The sequence below is a fragment of the Phacochoerus africanus genome, chromosome 15, assembly GCF_016906955.1.
Source record: "Phacochoerus africanus isolate WHEZ1 chromosome 15, ROS_Pafr_v1, whole genome shotgun sequence".
NCBI classification, from domain to species: Eukaryota; Metazoa; Chordata; class Mammalia; order Artiodactyla; family Suidae; genus Phacochoerus; species Phacochoerus africanus.
The window spans coordinates 81,909,216-81,921,557 of record NC_062558.1 but is presented as its reverse complement, the minus strand read 5'-3'; the positions used below and the strand labels follow the sequence as shown (position 1 = coordinate 81,921,557).

General features: G+C 50.9%; 1 long non-coding RNA gene across 1 annotated transcript; it reads left to right on the top strand.

Annotated features, from left to right (window-relative positions):
* Positions 1 to 3,459: 3,459 nt before the first annotated feature.
* On the top strand, positions 3,460 to 11,071 carry LOC125116833 (uncharacterized). The gene is made up of 3 exons (XR_007132433.1): positions 3,460 to 4,364; positions 4,999 to 6,232; positions 10,717 to 11,071. It is a non-coding gene; the product is annotated as an uncharacterized LOC125116833 (long non-coding RNA).
* Positions 11,072 to 12,342: the final 1,271 nt, after the last annotated feature.

Below are 12,342 nucleotides of genomic sequence, written 5' to 3'. Positions count from 1 at the left end.
ACCAGGGCACTGAGGACAGCTCAGTGGCACCACCATCTACCACGTGTCCATGCAGGCCTAGGTCCGGGGATGGGTGTGGCCAAGACAGAGACTAATAAATGCCTCTGCCTGCCTCCAGAAACCTCTTGTCAGGGTGGAATCCAAAATGGCTAAGAGCATCCTGGAGGTCAGGCAAGAGGGCTGGCCTGGCTGTTTTGAATTCCAGCCTCATAGTGTTCCTGGGGGAAGGTAGACACCCCCACTGGAGAACGCAGAGGTTCAGAGAGGCTAAGTAACCTGCTCAGGACCACACAGCTGGGTCACGTGGAAGTGAATGTTAAACCCTGGTCTGTCTGACTCCAGTGCCTGCCTGCTTCCACGAGAGCAGACCCACACTCTCCTCTTTGGGAAGGGTAGTAGGGAAGGCCACTGGGGGTGGATCGAAGCCAGAGGGTGGAACTGCTTACAGGCCCTTCCAAAGGATGTCTGCCAAGGCACAGAAATTCTTGATTAGACAGACAATTGAGAAGATGAAAGCACGCTCTATTTAAGAGCAGCCCACAGTGGACAAGGTTCCAGGTTCCCTGAGGAATTTGGAGATGAAGGGGTCAGGATCTGTCCCACCAGGAGCTCACTGACCAGTAGGAAACAGATGGCGAAGGTGTTGAGAGCCACTCCCCAGGCAGTAGGCCTGACAAATCTCTGTTCCTTCTGAGCAGGGTGACTGGAGGTGAGAACCGGCCCCTCTCAGAACCTCTGTTTCGTTCTCTGTAAAATGCAGGTAGCTGTACCTGATGTTTTGCCTTGTGGAGATTGCAGAAAATAACGTGTGCTAAATGCAAGGCCTGAGTGCCGGAACAATTACAGTGGGGATTCGCTCCCATTGCGGGTAGAGTTTAGCAGTTAAGAGCAGTTCTGTTTAAGGACTGTAAGAAAGTCGCAAATAAAGGGCTCTTGGGGTTCATGGGTGGGAAGAGGGCAGGCGGGGCGGGGAGACTCGGGAAGGGCTTCCTGTCTTGCTCTCATTATTGTGTTTGTCTCCATAATCCTCTTGTTTGAAGCCCTGTCCATCTTCCTCGCGCTGACTCTCCAGACTCTTTGGAAAGAGTAAACCCGTGTGTGGAGCACCTGGCTCCAGAGCTCTGGGGCCTCAGGTACGGCCACATCCCCATCCCAGCAGCTCTGGCTCAGAGGCCTTCCGCGGGGTCTCAGGGCCAAGGCTGGTTGAATGTTCCCTGCCCCACAGGCCCAGCGTGGAATCTCGTTTCTGCCTTCTGCAGAGGGCAGCCTGGAGAGCGCCTCCCACCACCTGAGAACCAGACAGGATGCGAGGTAGCCACCGAGAGAGGTCCAGGGCCCAAGTTTGCACTGCCACCTGGAGGTGTGGGCCAGGCCCCTTGCCCCTCTGGGGCGCGGCAGAGCCCTATCCCCCTGGCCCCTGGCTCTACGGCAGAGGGGGCCAGTTGTGCTGGTAGGGCAGCCACGCCTGCCCGATGAAGTAAGAGTTGGTGGGTATACCCTTCAGTTCCTCAACCTCACAGACAGCTCCCCGGGGGAGCGAGCCAGAGACACACCTATTCACCACTTCGTGCTTAATTTGCTTATCTGTAGTCACTGTCCTGTTTCCTGTGTCCCCACTGTGCCCCCAGGCTGGAGTCACCTCCTAGAAAAACTGCTTGCACCCAAATCCTTGTCTTAGGGCCTGCTTCTGGGAGCCCAGCTGCAGAGCCACACGGGGCTGGGTCACTCCAAGCCTGGGGGCCAGCAGGGAGCTGTGCTGGGAGATGCTGTCTCTGTGGCCTTGTGGCTCCAGCGTTGCCTGGCACTTCCTCAATGTGGCTGCCTCACCCCCATACCCAGGGCATGGAAAAGTCAGGAACTTCTGCCTGTGGTCTGGCTTGTGCAGTGACCTTCTGCTCCCAGGACGTAGCATCCTCCTCCACGGGAAAAATGAAACTGCTTGGGGCCGGCTTTAGGAGGAGCAGGAGGGAGCTCCCACTCACCTCCTGTGAAATGGGTGTGCTGGCTTTGTATTTAGAGAGAAGGCTGTCAGGGGAGAGGGGAGAAAGGGCTGATTCATCAGTTTCTAATGACACTAATAGGCAGCATCTGTGAGCCCTCCTGGGGCTTCATCACAGGAGGAAGGGGGTGATTTTCTTGCTGCGGCTTCGACATCAGAGTCCCCATCTCCGCCTCCCTGAAGTGTGTCAGGCACTGGCTTTTCACAGGAAAGCTGCCTGATGCCAGGGCAAAAAGCAAGTCATAAAATATTCATCTGCTGAGGCCGGAGAATGGAAGCAATCGTGTCCTCCTGGAGAGGTAGAGTCCTAAATTAAAGCCGTGCACAGACCCAGAAAAAAGCACATGCCCAACCAGCAGACAGTCCCAGGCACGTGTGGGAACTACACAGCCTCACATGTACACAAAAGCATGTGCCTAACATGCACACACGCACACATATGTGCACCAGTCACACACCTATGCAGCACTCAAGCCAGCGCTGAGGACACATGGATGCCACATGGGAACACGCACGCACAATGCACGTACATGTGTCCCCCACAGAACGTGAGCACCCACTCACATATATATTCCGCTATCATTGCAATGAAATGCTGACATCTTAGCTGGTGTACTGGGCACAGAAGAGCCCATGACCCAGCTCTGACTTTGGAACTATAGTCGCCTGTCTGGCTGTCCTGGGAAAGCTGGGCAGAAAGCAAATGCTGTGCCGGGAGAAGTGTGACTCAGAGGTGGGTTACACAACTCCATCCTGCCTGTGTGCTCAGCCCAGGATGGGGCCAAAAGGAAGAAAGCTTGCAAATGTGAAAGTGGAAAGGGCTGCTACATTTCTGGAAGCTTCCACATACCATGTTGCTTGTCTGGGCTGGTGGAGGCTGAGGCTCCCTGAGAGCAGCATGTGGTGCTCCTGCACTGTCATGATCCCAGAGGGGTGGGGAGTCACCTTCCCACTACAGCCAGACCTACTCCTGCCTATCTGACCTGCCACCCAGGGCTCCAGCCTGCCTGCAGCGACAGCGGCTCGGACCCTGGGCTCTTAAGGTAAGCATATATGCTGGCCTGGGCTTGCAAGGGTGATTCTGCTTTCAGATTGTTCTAGAAGCTCTCTGATGGAGCAGCTCACAATGTAAGACTGATGCCAGACCTAATTTTTTGAAACCACCTCAGTTAGCAGACCTCCTGAGAGAATGACAATGTTCCAGGTCCTTGGGATGCTGCGCTTTTCCCTTTCTCCATTCTGCAAATATCCCCTGAACATATACCAGGAGCTAGGGCCTGGGGTGACAGAGCTGGCTGCCCTAGCTTCCCACCTCCTACAAGGCAAGCAGACAAGGGCCAAGAGACTATTGCTATTTGCTCTTGGAGAAGGGGACTCTGATTCTAGGAGATTAAGAAGTTGGCCAAAGAACTAAGTATGTGTTTGAGTGGGTGGGAGGTGGGTGGGCCAGGTGGTGGAGGATGGAAGGAGGAGATTTAAATTCGGAGCAGAAAAGCAGTATTCACAAAAAGAGCACAGCTTCCTACAAAGGCAATTATAGATCAGGGGCTGCCAAACTACAGTTTATGGGCCGATTCCAGCTTACATCCTGTTTTTGTTAATAAAGTTTTATTGGCATGCAGCCACGGCCGTTCGTTTATGTATCATCATTGTCTGCTTTTGAGCAACGATGGCAGAGTGGACCAGTCACAGCGCGGCCCTCAAAGCCTAAGATATTTACCATCTGACTGTTTACAGAACACATTTGCCAACCCCTATTCTAGATCGATCAGTTAGATAGAACCCATTGTAGAATCCTCAGACCACCCATAGACTATCTAGAACCCACTGCCTAAGTTAGAGCCCAGCATGGTTTTCTAGAGCTCCCTGTAAGAATAACATTTGTGTGGGGATTTAGTCGTTTACAGTGAGCTTTTGCATCAATTATCCCATTTAATCCTTCAACAAGCCTGTGTGAGGTTAATGGTAATTTTATCCCAATTTTGCAGATGAAAAAACTAAGACAAAGGGAAATACAGAGACTTGCTGAAGACCACATGGCTGGGGACAGCCGAGCCCTGGGCAGCCTGATCCTAACGTTCCATGCTCTTTCCACCACATTAACCTACAGATGTTTCTCTGTCACACATTCCACCACCGAGCTGCCCTCCCTGACAAGCCATTTCCCTCCTCCTTCCTAACATCTCTGCTGCCACTGAGGAAGCTTTTTTGTCCATTGTGCTGCCTTAGTGGGAGAGAGCGTTTGGAAGAGAATCGAATTTCCTTTCTGCATCTGTGTGCTGGTGCCCAGTGCACCCTGGGACGCTAACGAACAGTGACAGATGAGCTTCAATTGGCTGGCGCGTGTGAGGAACCACTGGACCAGGTAATTCCAATCCACCTCCTCAGAACTCCATCCAGGAGGGAGCCCGGGGTGGCAGTGATGGCCCTGCCCTTGGGGCCCAGGGGGGGCTGAGAGAAGGCTGTCAGGGACATGACGGTGTCCCTCCAGGAGGGATGGGCACCCTGAGAGACCTCACCCTGCCCACCCCCCGCCCCAGCACAAGACCGCTGTGTTGTTGCTCATTTATTTTCACAGGAGCTACTCTTAATGAAATTACCTTCCATGTATTAGATACAAGGACCTAAGATGTGGCTGTGTTATACCAGGATTCGGAAGGTCTATCCCTGCCACGCACAACACACACGCCACACACATGCGCACACACACACACACACACACATTTCCTGCAGCTCTGTGCTGCTGCTGACTGGAGCTCTGCATGCTGTGGGTAACACATTTAGCTCGATAAAATATAATATACGACAGGATCATATTTAACAAGGAAAACAGGGCCCGAATGGACAGAGGAGCAGTGTGGCTGGGTTGCCATGGAAACCCCTGGTTCGGAATTTCCTGACTCCTAGGAGATTACATTTTCAACCTTAATGCTGTATTAACATAAGCTTTGGCACTTAATGTCTCTGTTTTTCACCTCCCCTCTCTCCCTTGCTTACAGGCAAAAGAAAGCATCATCGGAGCCCAGCAAGGGAGGAGGAGAGAGGCTTTGCTTCATGAAAGCCTGAACAGCATCCAACCGAAACCAGCCGCCGCCGTGCCCTGACGTGGTACTCTGCAGTTTTCAGAGTGCATCGCATCCATTATCTCCCCTGACCCGCAGACAGGCCGGCGAAGAAGGCTGATATGAGGTCACCCAGCCCCGTGCATGTGGCCCCTCAAATGCTTCCTGCGTTCCACCCCTTCTTCTCCGTTGCATGACCACTGCCCTTTCAATTTCTCCCGGGATTGTTGCAATAGCGTCTCACTGTCTCCTGCTCCCAGCCCGCACCCTCCTGTGCCCCCTTGCTGAGTAATCTTTCTGTACCGAAAATTTGTTCAGCCTACAGATGGTGTCACAGCCTCCAGTGGCCCCACTAAAGTCCCAACTCCCATGCGTTCAAGGACAGCTACCCCTCTCTACAAGCCCCTTTCCTTGCAGTTTCCCTTGGAGGTGATGATGAGCTTTCTGAATACACCAACCTCTTCTGGGGCCATACCTCTGCTCATGCCATGAGCCTAGGCTGGACCTCTGGTCTCTTCCGTCTTGCTGACCAACCCTTAGGCTTCTTTAAGACCCAGTTCAGCATCATTGACTTCAGGGGTCCCCTGCCCACCTGGCTGCCCATGTTCCCATGGAGCTTGTACCCAAGGCTGTTGTATTCCTTACCAGCTAATGGTCCCCTTGGTCCTTCCTGCACCCATTCCCTCTTGTACCGCACTGGAAACTTGTCAAGCTGAGAGATAGTGCTCCTCACTGCCAGATCCTCTCCACCCGGTGTGGTTCAGGCACCTAGTAGCTACTCAGCTGGCATTGATGAAATTGAGTTTATAGGTGAGGGCACCGAGGCTCAGAGCAGTCAAGGCTGGGGAGAAGCCCAGCTGGTATCCTTCTCCTGTCACTACCCCTCCCTGCCTCCCTGTTTGCTCTGGGGTCTCAGCATCATCCACAACCCACATGCCACCGTTCAGTTACCAAAGATACCCCTGACTTGTCTCTGCCCAACCCTTCCTTCCTCATCTTTTCTCTATCAGCTTCACAACCTTGGACCAGCAAGGCCATTGCAATAAAAGCCGAGGTTGGGAAGAGTGAGGCTCAGAGACCACAGAGATACTTTGACACATGGAAAAAGGCAAGACTTCCTTCCCAGGAGATTTATCGTTCTTCAAAAAAATGGGGTTCTCAAAGATTCAAGGTATTTGCTATTCACGCTATTCATGCAAACACGCTTGCGCCTTGGTGTTTTATGGTAAGGATTCTGGGAACCATAGTGAAGACCAGAATCTCCATTCCTGACACCCGTGTACTGGAAGCCACTCCCCTCGCCCCTCCCAAATTAAATCCACTTGGAGCCTCAGAATGGGACATTTCTTGGAATAAGGATCTCAGCAGACATAATTAGAGTAAGGGAGAGATGACCTCATCCTGGAGGAGGGTGGACCCTTAGTCCAATGACAAGTGTCGTTATGGGAGACAGAAAGGAGAAGACACATAGACACAGGGGAGAAGGTCCTGTGAAGACAAAGGCAAAAGCTGCAATGATGGGTTTACAAGCCAAGGAATGCCAGGGGTTTCTGGCATCACAGAATCTAGGAGAGTATCTGGAATGGACTTTTTTTTTTTCCAAGGTCATTGCTTACTTTTATTTATTTAGTGATTTTTATTTTTTTCCATTACAGTTGGTTTTCAGTGGTCTGTCAATTTTCTACTATACAGCAAAGTGACCCAGTCACACATACATATATACATTTTTTTATCACATTATCTTCCATCATGTTCCATCACATGTGAGTATATATAGTTCCCAGTGCTATACAGCAGGATCTCATTGCTTATCCATTCCAAAGGCAATAGTTTGCATCTGGAATGGACTTTCAGAGCTTCCAGAAGGAACCAATCCTGCCAACACCCTGATTTCAGACATCTGGCCTCTAGAACTGTTGAGAACTGTTACTTCAAGCCACCCAATTGTGGTCATTTGCCACCTAGGCACCTCTAGTAAGTGAATGAAATGGAGCAGTATAAAAATACAAGGGAAGCCCAGCAGGGCCACTGGGACCAGGAAGTTGGGGGTCCTCACCCCTCGCCATCACGTGTGGGTACCCTCTGCTTCTCTTCCTGGCACCTCTCAGCTCCTCTATCACTCTGCTCTTCCAGCTGCCACCAGCCCGCCACATTGCCCCTCCAGAGGTCCTCCCTTTGCTTAAGGCTCCGCTGCCGAGCTGTCCTGTGTCTATCAGTCTGGGGTCTTTCCATGTCTGTTACATATGCTAACCTGCCAACTCTCTCATAACATTAAAAATGTCCAAGAGAGGTGAGCTGATGGTTGAGCTCACCACCATCACCCCCCAAAGGGCAAAGCTTTCACCCCAGGCCAGCTCACAGGCAGCAGATCTTGGCCCTGCTCCTCCAGGCATGGCCAGGGAGGTGGGCCAGGCATTCCCATCTGCACAGGGGGCCCTGGAAGGGCAGGATGGATGCCTAGAAACAGTCCTAGGTTGGTGGCCCCTTCACTGCTGAGACTAAACTTCCTGCAGAATTGAAGAATAGGCAGTAGGAAGGCGAAAGGGAAGAAGCACTTTTTTTTTTTTTTCCAATAGAAGAAGGAAAGTGTCATCAATAGAAGCTGTTGAAAAGTCCAAATTGCAACCTTCTTGCCTCCTTTTGATGAGCTGCCTTGATGAGCTGTTTAGAAGAGCTCATTGCTCTGGGTCAGCGTGACAGCTGTTGATGACAAGGGGTAGGCAGGGAGAGGTTAGGCAGGAGGAATATGCGGCTAGGGCCCTGGCCAAGATGGATATGCACCAAGTCTGTGCACCCCAGGTCTTTGCAAAGGGTCCATGACAAACAGCCCATGGTGCATTGGGCTGTTTTACTATAATTCACTCCCCAAATGCTTCTGGTGTGCAGCCCTGTGCTGAAGACACTGCCCAGACATCCTCTCATTCACTCTCTCCCAAGCTCCAGAGAGTGGATGTCAGGTTGAGCTTATGTAGTTCAGGGATTGCAGATGTGAACACCCAAAGTCCCAGGACCAGTACGTGATGGAGTCAGGATTCAAACTTAGGTCAGAGGAGGCTAGAGATACGGCTGAGCACAGTGTATGGTCCTTGGGGGCATGAAGGAGAGCTATAAAGGATGTTATGAGGAATCCAGATCAGATAATAGTTTTCTATGGAGGTTAAGTTTCCTGAGTTTAATAACTATACTATGAAAATGTAGGAGAAGTTTAAGACTAATAGGAACAATGTCCCCAGTGTACCCTTAAATAGATGAGGGAGGGGGTGCGTGGAGGGAGAGAGGGAGAAAATGAGAAAGGGAGAATAATAAAGTGAATGAGACAAAATGTGGTGAACTATGGGTTGATTTGCATCTCCTAGAATTTTATATAAACGTTATTATGTTGTATGTACTCCTTTTTGCTGGCTTCTCTCGTACATAATTTCTTTGACAGCCAACCATGTTGTAGCAGGCATCCAAATTCATTCCTTTTCATAGCTAAGTAGTATTTCATCTAACGGATAAACCAGTTTGTCTATTCATTCCCCTGCTGTTGGACACTGGTTGTTTTCAGTTTTGGGCAGTCAGGAATCAAGCAGCCATGATTTGTGTCCCAGTTCTTTGGGTGGGCATTGCTTTTGATTCAACAGAATGCCTAGATCATATATATGGTGGGTGTGTGTTAACTGTTTAAGAAATTGCCCAACTATTTTCCAAAGCAGCTGTACCCCCCAGTAGTGCACGAGGCTTCCTGTTTCTCCACATTCTTTCCTTGGTATGGACTGACTTGGTATTGCCAGTCTTTTCCATTAGAGCCCTTCCAGTGGACCTGTAGTGATGTCTCCTTGTGGTTTTCGCTTGCATTTTCCTAGTGACCAGTGGTGTTGCTCTTATCCCCCTGCCATTCCCTCTCCTGCTTTTCTGGGGGCACTGCAACCTTCTGGGGCAAGACCTCAGGGACTTGCCCCTACAGCCCAGAGGCTGTTCGCCCAGAGGCGAACAGTCACGTCCTGAACAGAAAGCATGCAAGTGGATGGGCCCAGGATGAAGACTGGAGGGCCACATAAGAGCCTGGGGTGCTTGCAGGCCAAGGTATTTGTCCCATGGCTCTGATGAGCAGAACCCACCCTTCAGATGGGGCACCCACCTGCTCAGCAGCCCATGCTCGAGCTTTTCCACAGGCAGTCAGTACACAGGATGCTTCAGGTCCTAACCCTCAGACGTGATGTGTTTGCTCAACAACCCTTAAGTTCCTCCCCTGTGTTCAGTTCTGTGACCAGTATAAGCCTTTGATGGGTTTTGGTTATTGGCAATTATCAGAGTAAAGTGAAAACTCTCAAGGATAATCTGCAAGGCCTTTCTTGATCAAGTTCCTAAATTTGGTCTTTCCTACCACATCCTTCCACATCCCTCCAGCCTACGCTCCACATCTAACAAACACCCCAGTGTCCCAGACCTGCCAGCTCCTTCCTGCCTCCCTGCCTTAACCTTCCCTCCTGCTTCTCCCTCCCTTGGCCAGTGGAGACCTTCTCAGCCTGTCACAGCACCAAGCGTCCCTTGTGCCTCTCCTCATCCTCAAAGGATGTTTTTTTCAGGACCAGCATGGTCTGAACTGGATCCATGTACAGCTTATGCAGGTCACGGGGAGTGGGGAGGGGGCTGTGAGCCGAAAGGCTGGATGCTGTTACACACCCCACTGCAGTACACAGAGGTTCCTCGTCAGCTGGGCCCGGCTGAATTGAGTGCATCTCTGCACCACGCCTTCCCCTCCTGATCGTGGGGACTGGGATGACCCCCCACCGCCACCACTCCCACATGTGGCTCACAAGTCACTCCAATTGCCGGAGGTGGCACCCGCCACGTTCTGAAAAGCTAAGTGCCTTCGCCACCTTCGCCACCCTTACCTGGAACAGCCATTATTGTTGTGTGAACACATGGCCCGGGAACTTAAACACTAAAACCAGTTAGTTCCTCAGGGGGCGTCATCTTAACCATGCCAAACTCAACAAGATATAAACTGGTCCTAGAAGCCTTCTCTTCCTCCTTCCTTCATTTTTTTTTTCTTTTTCTTGTTCCAGCAGCACTTACCCATCTGTGCTTCCACCACAGAGCTATTCCCACTAGAAATGCCGTGAAACCTTTCAAATAAAATATTTAACGTGTGGATCCAGTAATTTTATGTTGTGAGTTATGAAACCTTTATTCAGGTCCCACCTTTTATTAAACTTCAGGGTTCGCCTTTGGTCTCTAATGACATTATGTTGCATCAGAATTAGACAGTTTTTTACAGGGGTTTGTATTATTTGTTGTGACTCGGTAATGCTAATGTTTAAATTTTGAGTCCTTTTACTGCTGATTAAACCTCTAAAGACTACAGCAGAATTTCCGCTTCGCTGCTAGAAGAAAAGAAAACAGCGCGGTTTGTTCTGAGGAGATCACTTGAAGAATGTGCGGGAAGGTGGCTGCATTTATGAATAAAGCGAGGCATTATCATTTTTAATAGGAATTAAACAGCTAGAGGGAGAAGTCGGGCAATGCTGTGATCAGTGCAAAGGAAAACAATCTAACAATTTTAATTAACTGTATTTTAATAGCTTTAGTTATAATTGAATAATTTAAATACCAAGGGAAACAGTTAAATCTCCTAAAAGCCTTTTTTTATTTACATTTTAAATACAGTTCACGGTGAAGAGATGACAGTACAAGTGCTGGGAGCAAATCACCGGGTCGACTCCAGCAGCCGGGCAAGCCCACGAGAGGTAGGATGGAGCCCGAGTGATCCCTGGCCGGGGACTGGCGTGCCTCGCTGCCTCAGCCGAGATGGGCCCCGGAAAGGACTGAGGGCAGCAGTGGGCAGTGAGGACTTCCCAGCCTGCCCAGGGCCGACAGCTCGTCTGACGTCAAAGCTCAAAGACCCCAGGCCAGTGGGGCCTGGAGTGACTCTTGCTATTCGTTCAATGTTCAAGCGATATTTATTGCAGGCCTACAGTAACAACCACCACGGCAGTAATAAAACAGTAGAAGTAACAGCTGACATTTACTGAGGGCTTCCTGAATGTTTGGGGCCAGCAATAATGGCAAGTGCGGGAGGGAGGTGGTTCCCTACCCTCCTGGAGTTTTTCCGCTGGAGGTAGCGACAGCGCATGCGCAGGTGAATTACCAACTACACAAGATAAGTACAAATTAGGATAAGAAGCCCAAAGGAAAAAAAGAACAGGATGCTAAAACAGAGGATAGTGGGACAGAAGGTGTAGATTATTTTGTTTTCATTTTGTTGCTTTTTAGGGCGGCACCCGCGGCATATGGAAGTTCTGAGGCTGGGGTTGAATCAGAGTTACGGCTACCAGCCTACGCCACAGCCACAGCAATGCAGGATCCAAACCGCATCTGTGACCCACACCACAGCCCATGGCAACACTGGGTTCTTAACCGACTGAGCGAGGCCAGGGATGGAACCCACATCCTCATGGATACTAGCTGGGTTTGTTACCACTGAGCCACAATGGGAATTCCAGATAATTTTAGATAAGGTGGGCAGGGGTGATTCTTCCCTGGAGTTGATACTCAGACAAGACTTTGAGAAGGATGGGGTGGGGGCTGGTATCAAAGCCTGAGGCAGCTAGAGCTTCTCTGCCAAATAGAGCAACAAGTGCAAAGGCCCTGGGGTAGGGAAAGATGTTTAGAGTGTTGAGAGGAATTGAGGGGAACTGGCAGTGGCGAGACCACAGGGAGGAGAGCAAGGTGATGAAAGGTGGGGGGAAGAACCTGCCAGGGCACAAGGTGCAGGACATCACTGGAAGGTTGAAGCATTGAAATGGTGCAATTTGATTAGTGAATATAAAAGGTCTCACTGATGTTTTCCTATGCCTTGTGCTGGGGTGTGAACTTCTCCCTCCTTCACCCCTGTGGTCCTGCCCAGGAGCTACAGCTAGGCCCCTCCCTGGATTATGGTTGGAATGAGAGCCCCCACCCCAACTTCTACCCCACCCTGCCCCGTGCCTGCAGCCCTACCCCGCAGCCAGCCCTTGTCAGCATTCCTAATACCCTAGTTCCCAAGCACGCCCGCTCTGAGAACTGTCTTTGTTCCACGTCCCTTGCTCATCGGGGCCCCGTCTGGAACTGAACGGACTCCTCCAGCCACTGTCAGCCCCAAAACCATGGAGCTGCGGCCTCCCAAACTCCATCCATCCCCACTAGCCGAAGATCCCAGCTACTGCATGTCTACCCTTGGCTGGGGCCACTGTGTACTGACTAACAGTTACTCCCTGGGAAGACCAGCCACTGCGTACTCAATGTCCTTCCTAT